Source organism: Furipterus horrens, unplaced genomic scaffold, assembly GCF_987537825.1.
Source record: "Furipterus horrens unplaced genomic scaffold, mFurHor1.1.pri manual_scaffold_7, whole genome shotgun sequence".
Classification (NCBI taxonomy): domain Eukaryota; kingdom Metazoa; phylum Chordata; class Mammalia; order Chiroptera; family Furipteridae; genus Furipterus; species Furipterus horrens.
The window spans coordinates 40,343,830-40,358,600 of NW_028327177.1; the positions used below are offsets into that span (position 1 = coordinate 40,343,830).

Here is a 14,771-nt window from a genome sequence, read left to right on the forward strand (position 1 = left end):
AGGTTAAAAATATTATACCATTTACAATTATACTTAAGTATAAATCTAATAAAACATGTTATAGGACTTGTATGCTGAAAATTACAAAATGCTATGGGAGAAATTGTTGAATATCTAAAGTAATGGAAAGACATTTATTCAGGTATTGGAACATCAATCATAGTAAAGATGTCAATTTCCCCCAAGTTGATGTACAGTTTTAACACAACTCCTACAAAAATCCCAGCAAAACTTCTTAGGTAGAGACAAAATTATTTTAAAATTACACTGAAAAGTAAAGAACTAGAATAGCTAAAGCAATTTTGAAAAAGAAGAACAAAGTTTGAGGAATCAGTCTATTTGATTTCAAGACTATTTTTATAGCTACCATAATCAAGATAGTGTGGTATTGGTGGAGGGAGAGACACACTGATCAACTAAATAGAACTAGATCCACACAAATAGAATTAGATCCCAAAATAGACCAACACATATACACCCAACTGATTTTTGACAAAGATGCAAAAGCAATTCCTTTTTAACAAAAATGCTGGAGTAACTATATATCTATAAGCATGTGTGCACAAGACAGAGAGAGAGGGAGGAAAGAAGAAAGGAAGGGAGGGAGGGAGGGAGGAAGGAAGGAAAAAAGGAAAGAAGGAAGGAAGGAAAGAAAGAAGAAAAGGAACCTCAACCTCACATTTTATATAAAAATTAACTCAAAATGACCCAAAAAATTTAATTTATAATGTTAAATTATAACACTTTTTAAAAAATCATAAAAGTAAATCTTCAGGATCTAGAGCTAGGCAAGTACATCTTAAATTTGATACCATGAACATAATTCATAAAAGGAAAAGTTGGACTTCATGAAAATTTTTTGTATTAAATTTTGCCCTGTGAAAGACACCATTAAAAGGATGAAAACATATACACACTGGGAAAAAATATTTTCAACATACATATCCAACAAAAGACTAATATCTAGAATATAAAAAGTATCTCCAAATTCAATAGATAAAGAAATCAAGTAATCCAATTAAAAACTAGAAGAAAGACATGTTTTAGCTAGTGTGTACAATGGAATTTCTCGCTAATAAACAGCAGAATTTATTTCTCACCGTTCTAGAGGCTAAGTCCAAGATCAAAGTGTTGGCAAATTCAGTGTCTGGTGAGACTCCTTGGTTCATAGATAGCTATCTTCTTGCTGCGTCCTCACATGGCAGAAAGCAGAGAGAATATAGCTCTCTTAGATGGGCATTAATCCCATTCATGACTCCACTTTCTGACCTCATCTACTCCTAATTACCTCCCAAAGACCCCCATCTCCTAATACCATCACATCGAGGCGGGTAGGATTTCAATATAAATTTTGGGGGATGTAAACATTCAGTCAATAATAAGAGGTGAAGCAACATTTTACTAAAAGAGACATATAGATAGCAAATAAGCACATGAAAAGATGTTCAGCATTGTTGGCCATCAGGGAAATGCACATTAAAACCATAGTAAAAAATCACTGCATACTTATCAGAATGGATAAAATTAAAAATAGGGACAAGCCAAAAGCTGTCAACAATGTGAAGAAACTGAAACACTCATATATTTCTTATGGGAATGTAAAATGGTACAGCCATCCTGGAAAACAGTTTGATGCTTTCTTAACAACAACCACCACCACCTACCTTATGACATTGCAGTTGCACTCCTGAGCATTTATTCCAGAGACATTAAAACTTATGTTTACACAAAAGCTTGTATATGAATGTTTATAGTAGCTTTACTCTTAACAGCCCCAAACTGGAAACAATGCAGATGTTCAATGGCTGAACGAATAAGCAAACCATGGTTCAGCCCTACCATGAAAAACTGAGCAATAAAGATGAATGAACTACTGATACACACATCTGAATGAATCCCTGGAGAATTATGGTGACTATAAAAAGCAAATCTCAAAAGATTATGTACTGTGTGATTCCATTTAACATTCTTGGAAGGAGAAAATTATAGAAATAAATGACAGATTAATGGTTGTCCAGGATTAAGACAGGTTAGGAGTTGGAGGGAAGTGGGTGGGGCTATAAAAAGGTAACATAAAGATCCTTGTGATGACAGAATTGTTCTATGTCTTGAAGGTATCAATGTCAGTATCTTGGATATACTACTCTAATTGAATTTGGGGTATATTATTGGGAGAAACGATAAAGAATACAGGGGTTCTCTCTGTATTATTTCTTAAAACTCCATGTGAACTCACAATTATCACAAACTAAAAAATTTAATTTAAAAAATTATGAATTTACTTAGTTATTTTAATAATATATTTCAGAGCCTCAAAAGTTTCTGTTTATCTCCACTGTAGCCCATAATGAATAAATTAGAAAGAGAGAGACAGAGAGAGAGAGAGAGAGAGAGAGAGAGGGAATTTAATACTTATACCAACTATGTGACAAGCATTGTCTGAGCAAAATCAGAGTTCTTGCCTTTACGTACATTTACACACAATCACAAACATAAACCTTTCCATATGTATTTATATTAATTTAACATGTATAGAAAGGTTTTTAATAATCCCTCATTTCTCCAAATGCACCAGTGTTGTTAATTAACTCATGTAATTAAGTTAGAGCTTTCTGAAAATTTCAAACAATATGTTTGTGTTGATGTTTCAAAATCTGAGGGCAAAGTCAATGACTTTGAGAACACATAAATATTAAGACTTTACTTTCTGTGAAGACTAAAAAGTAATCACAAAGAGCATTAGCATGCGTAGCCTTTTTGCTGCCACATTGGTCACCAGATATTATAGTTGACATAATAGGAGTCTAGAGTCATTACTGCTCAGGGCCATTAGGTACTAGTAGGGAATTTTGTGCAAAATACCTAGAAAGATAGATGAAGATGGAGAAAAATGAGTGCTAAAATTAATAAAAATAATACACTTCACTTACTTTGAATTTGTTATTTAACCTTTGAAATGTCTATTTTGATTTTATAAAATATGAACATGTTAACTTATAAAAATATTTGAAATATTGTATAATAGGTTAAAACCCTCTTATTTCCTTATTTAAACAATTACATCTTGGAAAAATATACAGTGAATTATTTCTGGGAAATATGTATGTGAGAAAAAAAACAATAGGCAAAAAGGTAAAGATTTTTAAAGAAAAAATAAGAGAGGAACAGAATATGAAAAATATGGATTAATTTATTCAGAAATAATTATATTAATAAAACAGTGGAAAATTACCTAAAATTAATATCTCCCCAAAAGAATACCTTCTATAAAGCAAGAAATCAAATATGAGATGATCAAAGAGCACATTGATGCAAAAAAAAATTCTAGAGCTAAATAAACAAAAAACTAAGGAACAAAATGTCTCTACTCAAAACTAAAATAATATGTAAATGAAACTAAAATAGTAACAAAAAAGAAGAAAATAGATTATTATAAATTTCATTAACATTATAGGGAAAACATTGAGAACATCAGAATTAATCCAGGTGCTGTGATTGGGCCAGGGTAGGGGGTTGAAGGATAATAGATTAAAGTATATAGGTATAAGATATGGAAATGAGGGACAATTGTAAACCTAGGGCTAATTGGCACCTAAAGAAGAGAAAACAAAAAATAGAAAAATGAAAGAAGAACCAAATAAAGGCATATCCTATTTCAATATAAGTTATATATTAGAAATAAGTATACACCTTTGAAACCTCTAGGGGATAAAAAACAAGGTTTAATCTTAATGTAATAGGAAAAACCATCATAATCTTTTACCACCTGGGTCCAAATGAATCTTTTTAATGTAATTTTAAAAAGTAAAAATAAAGGGCTAGTGAAAAACAGCTTCATTTGAAATTTTAATAAGAAGTTAAACATATCGGCTATAGGTCTTCCATTTCATCATACAATAACAACTCTTTTTTTTTTTTTAATTTTGGTTTTTCAATTCAATAACAACTCTTAAATCAATTAAAGTATGTGAATATGGCACTATGGGAACCAATGATCTAGAGACAAAGTTACATGTCATGTTCACCTTTTTTTTTTTTTTAGAGTATATTTTATTGATTATATTGTTACAATAGTTCCAATTTTTTCCCCTTTGCTCCCCTCCGCCCAGCACCCCCCTTCCCCAACAATCCCCTCACCAAGTCCATGCCCATGGGTCATACATACAAGCTCTCCTGCCTCACCCTTTCATATATTCTTCCTCTTTTTTTAAAAATAATTAATTAATTAGTTAAATATTTTAACAATAAAAAATAACAATCCCTCCCTCTCAGACTTAAGACCCTTTACAGTCTTATAAAGGACAATGGACGAAGGTCTCGAGCTCTTCTAGCTGCTTCAAGCTGGACATGGTCATCGTCCTACCTACCCTTGGGTCAAGAAATCCCTAATAAGAGTCGGGGTGTGGAGGGGAGGGTGGCCTTCCCACAAGGGGAAGGATCGTGCAGACTCCAGGTTGGTTGGCTGTCTCTGGACAATGGCACGCTTGGTTTAACAGGCTGGCATCCTTGTTGTATTCTGGGGGCAACAGGGTTAAAGGACATCATTCAATCCGTAACCACTAGATGACAAAAGACAGGTATTAATTTTTCAATGTCCCACATTAGGGAGAAGAAGGGCTTCTTTGGAGGAAGGTATGCCGGGTACATCTCACCTGTCCAAAACTCTTTTGCCCATTATACTTAGTTTGGACTGAGGGAAATATTTTAGGTTTCCCCCCTCTCAGGCCTCTGGGCTCTTTCTGTTCAAGCCATTAGGATAGAAAAGAGAAACCAGTTTTAAAGTGAAGCCCACAGACCACTCCGTTCTTCACCAACCCAGCCACTTAGTTTAGCCAAACCATTGAGTCTCAGGAGGCAGCAATGCAGACAGGATTAAGTGAGGCCTATACGTACAGACAATCACTCAGGTAATGAGATCATAGGCTTATGCCCTTTGAAAACAGAAAACACATGTTAATTTATGTAACATAACCCATATACAAGTCTCTAAATCTGTAGGACTGTCTTATCGGAAAGACATCCAGTTGCAAGGCATTTGACATTCTTCTTGCCTGTAAATTAAACATCTTTGATAATGCCACAGACATAGTTTAACTTTCAAATGAAAACAAATTTTAAATGAAAAGAAACTTTAAAGACGGTTAGCTGCACTACTTTATAGTCTACCACTGGGCATTGTGATCTTCCTTGAATCATGATTTTTCTCCCTAAGATTACCCTCCTTGTCATTAAAGGGACTGCATTAAGTTCATTTTTAATTTATCCTGTTCATTTGCATAAACACAACAAGAGCAGCAAATGGTCACTTATGATCTTTAGTTCTGCTTTGCTGGAACTTACGCAAGGAACATTTAGGGTGACCTTCAGTCTTCCCTTCAGGGCACAGAAGCTGAGCCACATACCTGGCATTCAGCCTTGCCTGTAAACACCTGTCTTTTCCAGGTCCTCCTGGTTTTCCATTGTGCCTTAAGGTCCCTTCTAGCCATCTTTCAGGAAAACAACCTTCATTCCTTCCCTGGAAAGATTGCTATGGACTGCTCATCCATCCAAGGTACCAGGCCTTTTATCTCGTGGACTTTTATTACCTTTGAAAGTCAGTCCCAGTTGCTCAGGGCTTTTTGGTAACAACCAAAGCCCAAGCATGTCTCCTTTAGGCATGACATTCCATTCAAAGTCTTAGTTAAAAAAAAAAAAAAAAAAAAAACCTCTATTAACAACTTGTTTTATTAGTTTTATGCAAAGAAACTTAGGTCATTACTTACTTCTTTAGAATGCCAAATTCTGGAGGGATCAGATAGGGAGAAAATATATACAGTGTGAAGGAAAATCCTTGTCCTTCTAATATTCACTGAACTTGCATTTCTATTCTTTATATTTTTATTTTTTCCCCCCACTAAAAATTTTTCTGTTTGTTTTTCCATTACAGTTGTCTCACTTTTTTCCCCCTCTTGCTTCCCTGCACCCTGCCCCCCCTTCTTCCACATTCAGTCCCCACCCAGTTGTCCATGTCCATGGGTCATTTATACATGTTCTTTGACTAGACCCTTCCCCTTCTTACCACTTCTCTCCCTCCCATCTCCCCCTTTGTTACTGTTAGTTTATTCCTTGTTTACATACCTCTGGTTCAATTTTGCTCATTTGTTTGTGTTGTTCATTAGTTTCCTGTAACAGGTTATAGCATAAGGTAATTTTCTTTTGTTGCCTGGCTTATTTCGCTAAGCATAATTCTCACTAGTTCCAATCATCTTGTTGCAAATGGTAGAAGTTCCTTCTTTCTTTCAGTACTTATTCATTGTGATTTTCCCCCTTTGTACTTGTGTTCCTCTCTGTCTCTCTCTGTTTCTTCATCTTCGTAAAGCAGACCCTTTAGCATCTCTTGCAATGCTGGTTTGGTGGAGATGTATTCTTTTAGCCTTCTTTTGTCTTGGAAACTCCTTATTTCACCTTCCATTTTGAATGAGAGCCTTGCTGGGTAGAGTATTCTTGGTTGTAGGCCTTTGTTTTTCATTGCTTGGAATATTTTTTGCCATTCCCTTCTGGCTTGTAGTGTTTCTGCTGAGAAATCTGATGATAGCCTTATTGGAGCTCCCTTGTATGTTATTAGTTGTTTCTCTCTTGCTGCTTTTAGGATTCTCTCTTTGTCTTTGAATGTTGGCATTTTAATTATGATGTATCTTGAAGTGGGCCTGTTGGGGTTCATCTTCATTGGGACCCTCTGTGCTTCCTGGACTTGCATGATTCTTTCTCTCTTCATGTTAGAGAAGTTTTCTGTCATTAGTTTTTCAAAGAGGTTTTCTATTCCTTGCTCTTCTTCTCCTTCTGGAATTCCTATGATACGGATATTATTATGTTTCATGTTGTCCTGCAGCTGTCTTAGAGCCTCTTCAGTCTTGTTCAGTCTTTTTTCGTTTCGTTGCACTGTCTGTGAGTTTTGGTCTACATTGTCCTCCAGCTCGCTGATCCGATTTTCTGCTTCCTCTAGCCTGTTTTTAATTCCTTCTACTGTGTTCTTCAATTCAGAGATCGTATTCTGCATTTCCTCCTGGCTCTTATTGATAGCTTCCATGTCCTTTTTGATGCTGGTATAATTCTCAGTAAGTTCCTTATAGTTCTTCTGGAGTTCACTGTAGTTTTTCTGGAGTTCTTTGTAGTTTCCGCTGAGCTCATTGAGCTTCTCCATAATCCATGCTTTCAATTCCATATCTGATAGTTTGCTTCCCTCTATTTCATTTAGCACTCTTTCTGGGGACTCTACCTTTCCTTTCGATGTGGGGTTGTTTCTCTGTCTCCCCATTTTTGTGACTCCTATTGTTTGTTGGTGCTTCTTAGAATGATCTGCACTTCCTGGATCTGCCCCTGGTGGCGTCAGATCCTGTACCAGTCTGGGCCTAGGCAGCCTGTTGGAGACTTCCAGGGATCTGCTGCCTTTGTCTGACTCCTTTAGTTGTTAATCAATTCAATCTGTGATTAGCTGTCAGGTTTAAGGACCGTGGGTGTGGCAGCTTAATTCCTGTAGGCAGGGCTTTTGCTTCCCCTCAGGCTGACTCCACTTGGCCGGGAATGGTCTGCCTGCAGTGTGGGGATGAGTCAGCACTGGGACCCGGCTGGCCGCTTCCCCAGCTCTCCCCTCAAAGCCACCACACCAAACTCTCCCCAAACATTTCCTGTCCTCTCTGTCTTCCCTCTGCTTGTTCCCAGGGTAAGTGGGGGCAGAATATTTTCATATGTGATCCGGTTAAGAGCTCTTTTTCTCCAGCTGTTTCTCTCTGGCTAGCAAGAAACCCTGTGGCTTTTCGCTTTTCTCAGCTGGATACTATTTTACTTTCCACTCTGTTGCTGTAGACTGGGAAGCTCAGCTGGGGGTTTAGACCCTGCCCTTCTCAGGGGGAATCCCCGGCTGCTGAGCTGTTTCTCAGTCCCTTCAGCTGCTACCCGTGTGACGCCAGCCAGCCCCTTCCACATCTCCGCACTCCCTACCGGTCACGTTGTGATGTAGCGGCCTTTTCTGTCTCTCCGTGGTTATAAGACTTCTCTCCAGCTGGTGTTCAGTTGGTTATTGCAGATGACTTCTCCAAAATTACGTTGTAAATCCAGACTAGTTCTGGGAGGAAGTTAGTGTAGCTTCCACTTACTCCTCCGCCATCTTGTTTCTCCATGTTCACCTTTTTTATATTCTTGTTTTTTTCTATTACAGTTGTCCCAATTTTTCTTCCTTTGCCCTCCTCTGCCCAGCCCACCCCCATCCTGCTCCCTCGGTCAATCTCCACACCAATGACCATGTCCATGGGTCATTGATATATGTTCTTTGACTAATGCCTTCCCCTTCTTTCCATCATTTGCCCTCTTCCCCCCTCCCCTTTGACAGCTGTCAGACTGTTCCATGTTTCCATGCCTGTGGTTCTATTTTGCTCATTAGCTTATTTTGTTCATTAGACTCCTCTTATAAATGAGGTCATATGGTATTTGTCTTTCACCAACTGGCTTATTTCACTTAACGTAATAGTCTCCAGTTCCAATCATGCTGTTGCAAAAGGTAGAAATTCCTTCTTTCTGCTGTGTAGTATGCCATAATGTAAATGTATCACAGTTTTTCAATCCATTCATCTATCGATGAACACTCAGATACCACTCAGCACCAGGAAGACAAGCGATTAAAAAATCAGCAAAGTACCTGAACAGACACTTCTCCAAAGCAGACATACAGAGAGCACATAGACATATGAAAAAGTGCTCAACATCACTAGCCATCAGAGAGATGCAAATTAAAACCATGATGAGATATCACCTCGCACCTGTCAGAATGGCCATCATTAACAAATCAACAAACAAGTGCCGGAGAGGATGCGGAGAAAAGGCAACCCTAGTACACTGTTGGTGGGAATGCAGACTGGTACAGCCCCTTAGGAAACAGTATGGAATTACCTCAAAAAATTAAAAATGGAATTCTGCCTTTTAACCCAGTGATTCCATTGCTGGGGATATACCCTAAGAATCCTGAAACACCAATTCAAAAGAATTTATGCACCCCTATGTGCATAACAACACTATGTTTACAATAGTCAAGTGTTGGAAACACCTTTTCTTTTTAATTGACATTAATGCAGGATTTCACTAAAATAAGGAAAAAGTGCAAAACATATTTTAAGAATTAATGTTTTTACAAGATTTTAACAAATTTGGGCAAAATCTAGAAAATTTAAGCAATTTCCTTGCTCATCTCACTTTTCACAGTGATCAAGCATTGCCCTTAAAGCAAAATAACCTCCAGGTACTCCTTTGTCACTATAACCATATTAACAGTTATTCTCTAAGCCTGTTAGCTACCCTGGACTCCTCTGGGAATGTTGGGAAATAGAAATTTGGGGAGAGAGAGAGGTCAGCTTTATCAAGGAAATATTCAACAATACCCTATCAGTTCCAATGTATAGAGAACTCACAGGGTTCAACAAGAACCTGGAAATTGTGTGTCATCAGTGAGATGATAGTGTTTATAAATAAAGGTTCTGTCGGTGTAACTCTTTTAAAACATATCCTATCAAAAAAGATATATTTTCCACCAAGTTTTGAGAGTATATTTGGAGTGGCCTGATTTAAAATATAGGTTACAAACTATGTACAATTACACAAATTACAAATGGGGGTTCAGGAGCATAATTTGAAAGTTTTCAATTAGTTATATTGTATGTATTTTGAAAAAAATGCATTGTATTTTAGATGAAGAGGGTTCCAAATGTTCATTAATTTTCTAATATGAATAATTTCAATATTATTTTGGCCATAGTCATGAGTACATCAGACAAAGGGCAAGCTCAAAAATTAGTAAATCTCAGTTATACATCATCAAAAGCCTAAAAACACAAATGAGATTTCAAAGTGAGTCCAAAGGCTGTGTGGAAAGCATAAGTACTTGAAGACACTCAGGAGAGGCATGTTCTGTCAAGGAGACCTGAGACTGGTACACAATGTGAGGAACGGCTGACTGCCAAGGACAGGCTTCTTCTAGAGCAGCTGAAACTGAGGAATAACCAGATGCCCATGCGACTGCAAATCCAGGCAGGGTTGCCACTGGTAGTTAAAATCCAGCCTGCAGGAAATTTGGCCACCACTCAGCAGAGACATGTTATGCATATTAAGATCTCATGGGCAGAGAAAACAAATAATGGCTATAAATATGAGCCTCGAACCAAGGAATGTAGCATCAGTTGTGTCTGAACTTAGTCATTATTGATAATATTGAAAATAAAAGATCATTTACAAAGGTTTCATGTGGAGGTCAATTAATGAGCCTCCAGAATTGCTAAAGTGGTAATTAATGACAAAAAACATAAGCAAACTTTGAAAATGGCATCAAGGTAAAACATATTTTATGAATTTAGGGTGCATTAAAAGGAAACCAGTGTTTTATATTCTGGATCCTACTGTTTCCTTGGACCACTTTTCCTTTTTCAAACCTCCAGCAGTTCCTATGGAGCATTTCTTTCACCTTCAACGTTTATAGCCCACGAATATAGACGCTACAAATTGCACACACTGGTTAGTAATTGAGCTGCTTCTCTATGTAATGTGGTTCACAAAAAGAATAGCATTCATGTGTGCATTGTATAGCAAATGTTTATATGTATAAAAAAATTTTTAAGCTGTAAATTATCATAAATTTATTTTAATTATATTATAAAATATTGCAACACTAATTTAAAAAACAATTACATAAAAATGATTAAGTGTATTCTTAAGAAAGGCTTGACAATATGGCTGGATATAAAAGAAAGAGAGAGATAAACAAGGGGAAACAGGAGAAAAAAGAACGGAGGGGAGGGGAGGGAAGGAAAGAGGAATTGAATCAGCTTAAAAATTTAAACTAATAAACTGACTTTTATGTAAGAATGTGAACCAGGTACAGATTATGGTTCATGGTTGAAAGCTGCAGTGGACATTTCTACCCAAGATACACTTTCTCTCTTTCTTCCAGTAGAAAACTTACACTCCCCGTTTCTTAACCTTTAAGGAACTTTATTCTTTGTGATTATGGTGGAACTACCAATTATAGTCACACAACTACTCCCAGAGATGGAAAAATGACTCAAGCAACATAAAGTATATTCATGCCCTGAAGGATTTAAATTAAAACAAAGATCCATAGGTGCAGAAGGTATTTGTGGCTGCATGATCCAAGAAAGTAATTTCAAAAAGTAGGTTCTCAGATTCCCGAAGCTCAAAGCCACAGACACACTAGATCCTGTCTTTCATTTTAGCAAGCTTATCTATATTCTGAAAGTGGATTCCATTTTCTTGCTAAAGTTATAGTTCTTTTTGCTTTCAATAAAAAGATTCTAGATAGTATCTCCATCTAATTTCATTCACTGTTATATCCCCATCCTTGTCTCTGCACTGAGTTTTTGTAGGTATTCATTTATTTGTAAAATGATGAAACATGGGTAAATAAGTACACCCCAACTCCTAAAAATAGTTCCTCCCTTTAAGATATAATGAGAAACTTACATCTTAAATCTAAATAGTTGAGATAATTTTCATTACATATTTAAAATAATATGACAGAGATGAGTTGAATATTAATATGAAAAGTTGTGTTTTAAGAGACAAAAAAATTAACAAATTTTAAAAATGACTTATAGTTTCCATTACATGTTCTATTGTATAGAAGTCAAATGTAATTTACTCCCAATACCTACTCATTCTCATTAATAAAGGACATTTTAACATACTTCTTTTCATTCTTATCTGTGCACATTAGTGGCTTATATGCATGAATTATTTTGTTGTATCACAGCCATCAAAATTTAATGATACTTTTAATTTTTTTTAACACTTACGAACTGAATCTGTATGTCACCCTACATCAATTCATGTGCTGAAATCTAATCTTCAATATGATGGTATTTGAAGGTGGGGCCTTTGGGAGGTAATTAGGTCATGAGGATACCACTCTCATGAATGAGATTAGTGCACTTGTAAGTAGAGGCCAGAAAGACTCTTTCCACCATGTGAGGATATAAGAATTCAGCTATCCACAGCCCAAAGAGGGCTCTCACCAGAATCTGACCATGCTACTACCTTGATTTCAAACTTTAAGCCTTGAAAACTTTGAGAAATAAATTTCCGTTATTTATAAACTACCCAATCTATGGTATTTTCTTATACCTTAAATGACTAAAACAAGCACATAGGCTATAATTAGCAAATTGGGTACAAGTGCCTCTGATGATCCATGAAGGTTTTCTAAGAACTTTGTAGGCAGTGAAAAATTTAAGAAAATTTGTTTTTCATACTTTCAGCTTTTATTTTTTGCTAAAACTGTTCTGCCTGAGAAAAGGCTGTGGTCAATGACTTAATTTGGTTTATCTTTCCCATAGTCCCTTCTCACAGTGAAACTTCCCTCATCTTACAAAAGAAAGGGTCGTGGTTTTTTTTTTTTTTTTATCAAAAAATATCTGAAACTTTCTTTAACTAAGTCACTATAAAATTTTTCTATTTTGGACAAAGTGGGTCATTAGATACAAGGTATTTTGCCTGTGTTGGAATATTCTGAAATTGGATATATTTGGAAAGTTAGATTAGTGACAATTTTCTTTAAGAATCTATCTTCTTCTCTCTCCCTAATTTTTGTCAAAGAAATTGTTGATGCTGAGGAAGACCCTAAGAAGAAAGCACAAAAGTGTGTCCAGAGAAAATATTGGAGGGCATTATAGGTTATTTCATCTAGTCTGTGTTCATTCTATCTATCTATCATCTGTCTATCTAATCTATCTTTCTATCTTAGAATTAAAAGAGTTAAGATTTTTTAAAATGCAGGCTTTCTTTCCCTTCCCTATGTCGTTTCCTTTCAGAGTAATTCAGTCCATAAGTCAGTAGTTGAGGCAGAGCAAAATAACACAGAGAGGAAGTAGAAGTGCAAGCCCAGTGCTTTTGTTGTGTCTAAGCAGGGTGAAGGAGGCATCTGTGCAGTGGCCATGTGTCGGGTGTCAGAGCTAAGAGGTTTAAGGAGGTTGTGGGAATGGGGTAATGCTGGTGGTGGTGATGGGAATTTGTTTACGTATAGATGAGATTGATTAAATAAGTAAATACATTGAAGGTGATGGAATCCAAGGTTTTCACTGTCAGAGAAGAGTTATAAGTATTATACATATTAAAATGTGCATTTCTAATTAAATTTTATTTTTTAGGTTTGTCAATTTCTATAATATATTTAAGTTATTTTGATCAATAATGTGCCAATAATGATTGTAATGACAACTTAATACAGATGAAGGAAAAAATAACACTTAGGTCTTTTGATCACAGAGAATATAAAAAAATAAATTTCAATTTATATACATACTTTTATAGCAGAAAGATAAAGTGTTATCAATAAAAGACCCTCAAGCATAAAAATATATTATGTTAGGATAAAAGTCTGTGAGAGAAATGGAATGGAAATATGAGTTCAAGGAGAAAATGTAAAATTTTAAAAGAGCTTATTCAGGGATTTTTTAAAATTGATGATTGTGGACATTAAGTCACTATAGTATTTAAATTGTATCAATAGATAACTTGAAAAGAATATTAGTTTTGAAATCAAATGTCAATAATTAAAATATGCCAGGAGAACCCCTGGACCAAAAAGCTGCTGCCCCAGCACCTGTCCCTAGCTGGGTCGGAGCCACCGTGGACCCCACTGGAATCCCCAGAAGCAGAACTAAGTTCCCCCCAAATTATAAAAGCGGGAAAACTCAAGACAAAGAAGTCCAATGAATGCTAATGATCTTTTGGCGATATGGAGAATTGGCCAACACCAAGAAAATTAGTGAACACTGGATGTCAGAGTATCATCAACCAAGGAAATAAGAAGCTACAAAATAGAAAAGAAAGAGAAGACAAGTGTGAAAAGAGATATAACAGTAAGAGCAAAGAAAGCTGGGAAACAAAATTAGATGGTCCTGGTGAAAATGTCAGTGAGGATAAAGTTCAGTCAAGTAATAAATGAAAGAAAGCTAATAAGCACAAGTGGGTACCACTCCACTGAGATGATGTAAGACCAGATAGTCAAGAAACACCAGGATTCCAAAACAGTTCAAGATGTCAACCTGAAACAAATAAATCATCACATAACAATAGGATAAATGATACACAAAGTTGGAGGCATGATAGAGAAAAGAGAGATGATCAAGACAAAGTTTTCAGTGTGAGAATGGAGGGTGGTAATATCTGAGGTTCCTCTAGAGGCCAAGGAAAAGGTCGAGGATGGGAAAGAGGACCAAGCAGAGGAAATCTTTGATTGAGCTTTGATTATTTATATGGTTACCGAGAACATGGTGAAAGGATTGATCAACTATTTCAAACAGAATTTAATACCAGTATGATATATTACTATGATGATGATACAGGCATACAGGTATATCATGTGGAAGAAGCACTGCTTAAAGAATATATTAAGTGCCATGTTGAGTATTTTGAATATTACTTCAGTATAGAACATTTGAAATAGGCTTCTTTCTTAGGAGAAAGATGAATGGACAAGATTTCTTGCATATTTCCCTGATTCCACTGTGTTCAGGCTCTCACTACAAACCTTAATCTTATTTTAGAGGCACTAAAAGATAGCACAGAAGTGGAAATTATGGACGAGAAAATGAGAAAAAAGATAGAACCAGAAAAACAGCCAATTCTGGGCCCTCCTCCATGCAGAGTACCACAGACTTCTCTCAACTGATTGCCCAGAGTTTGTACCAGGCCAAGCCTTCTATTCACATACAGTCAGGGTGATGATCTACTGA

At 36.2% G+C, this 14,771-nt stretch overlaps 1 pseudogene; it reads left to right on the forward strand.

The window, feature by feature from the left end:
• Positions 1–13,606: 13,606 nt before the first annotated feature.
• Positions 13,607–14,771, forward strand: LOC150004331 (la-related protein 1B pseudogene; annotated as a pseudogene).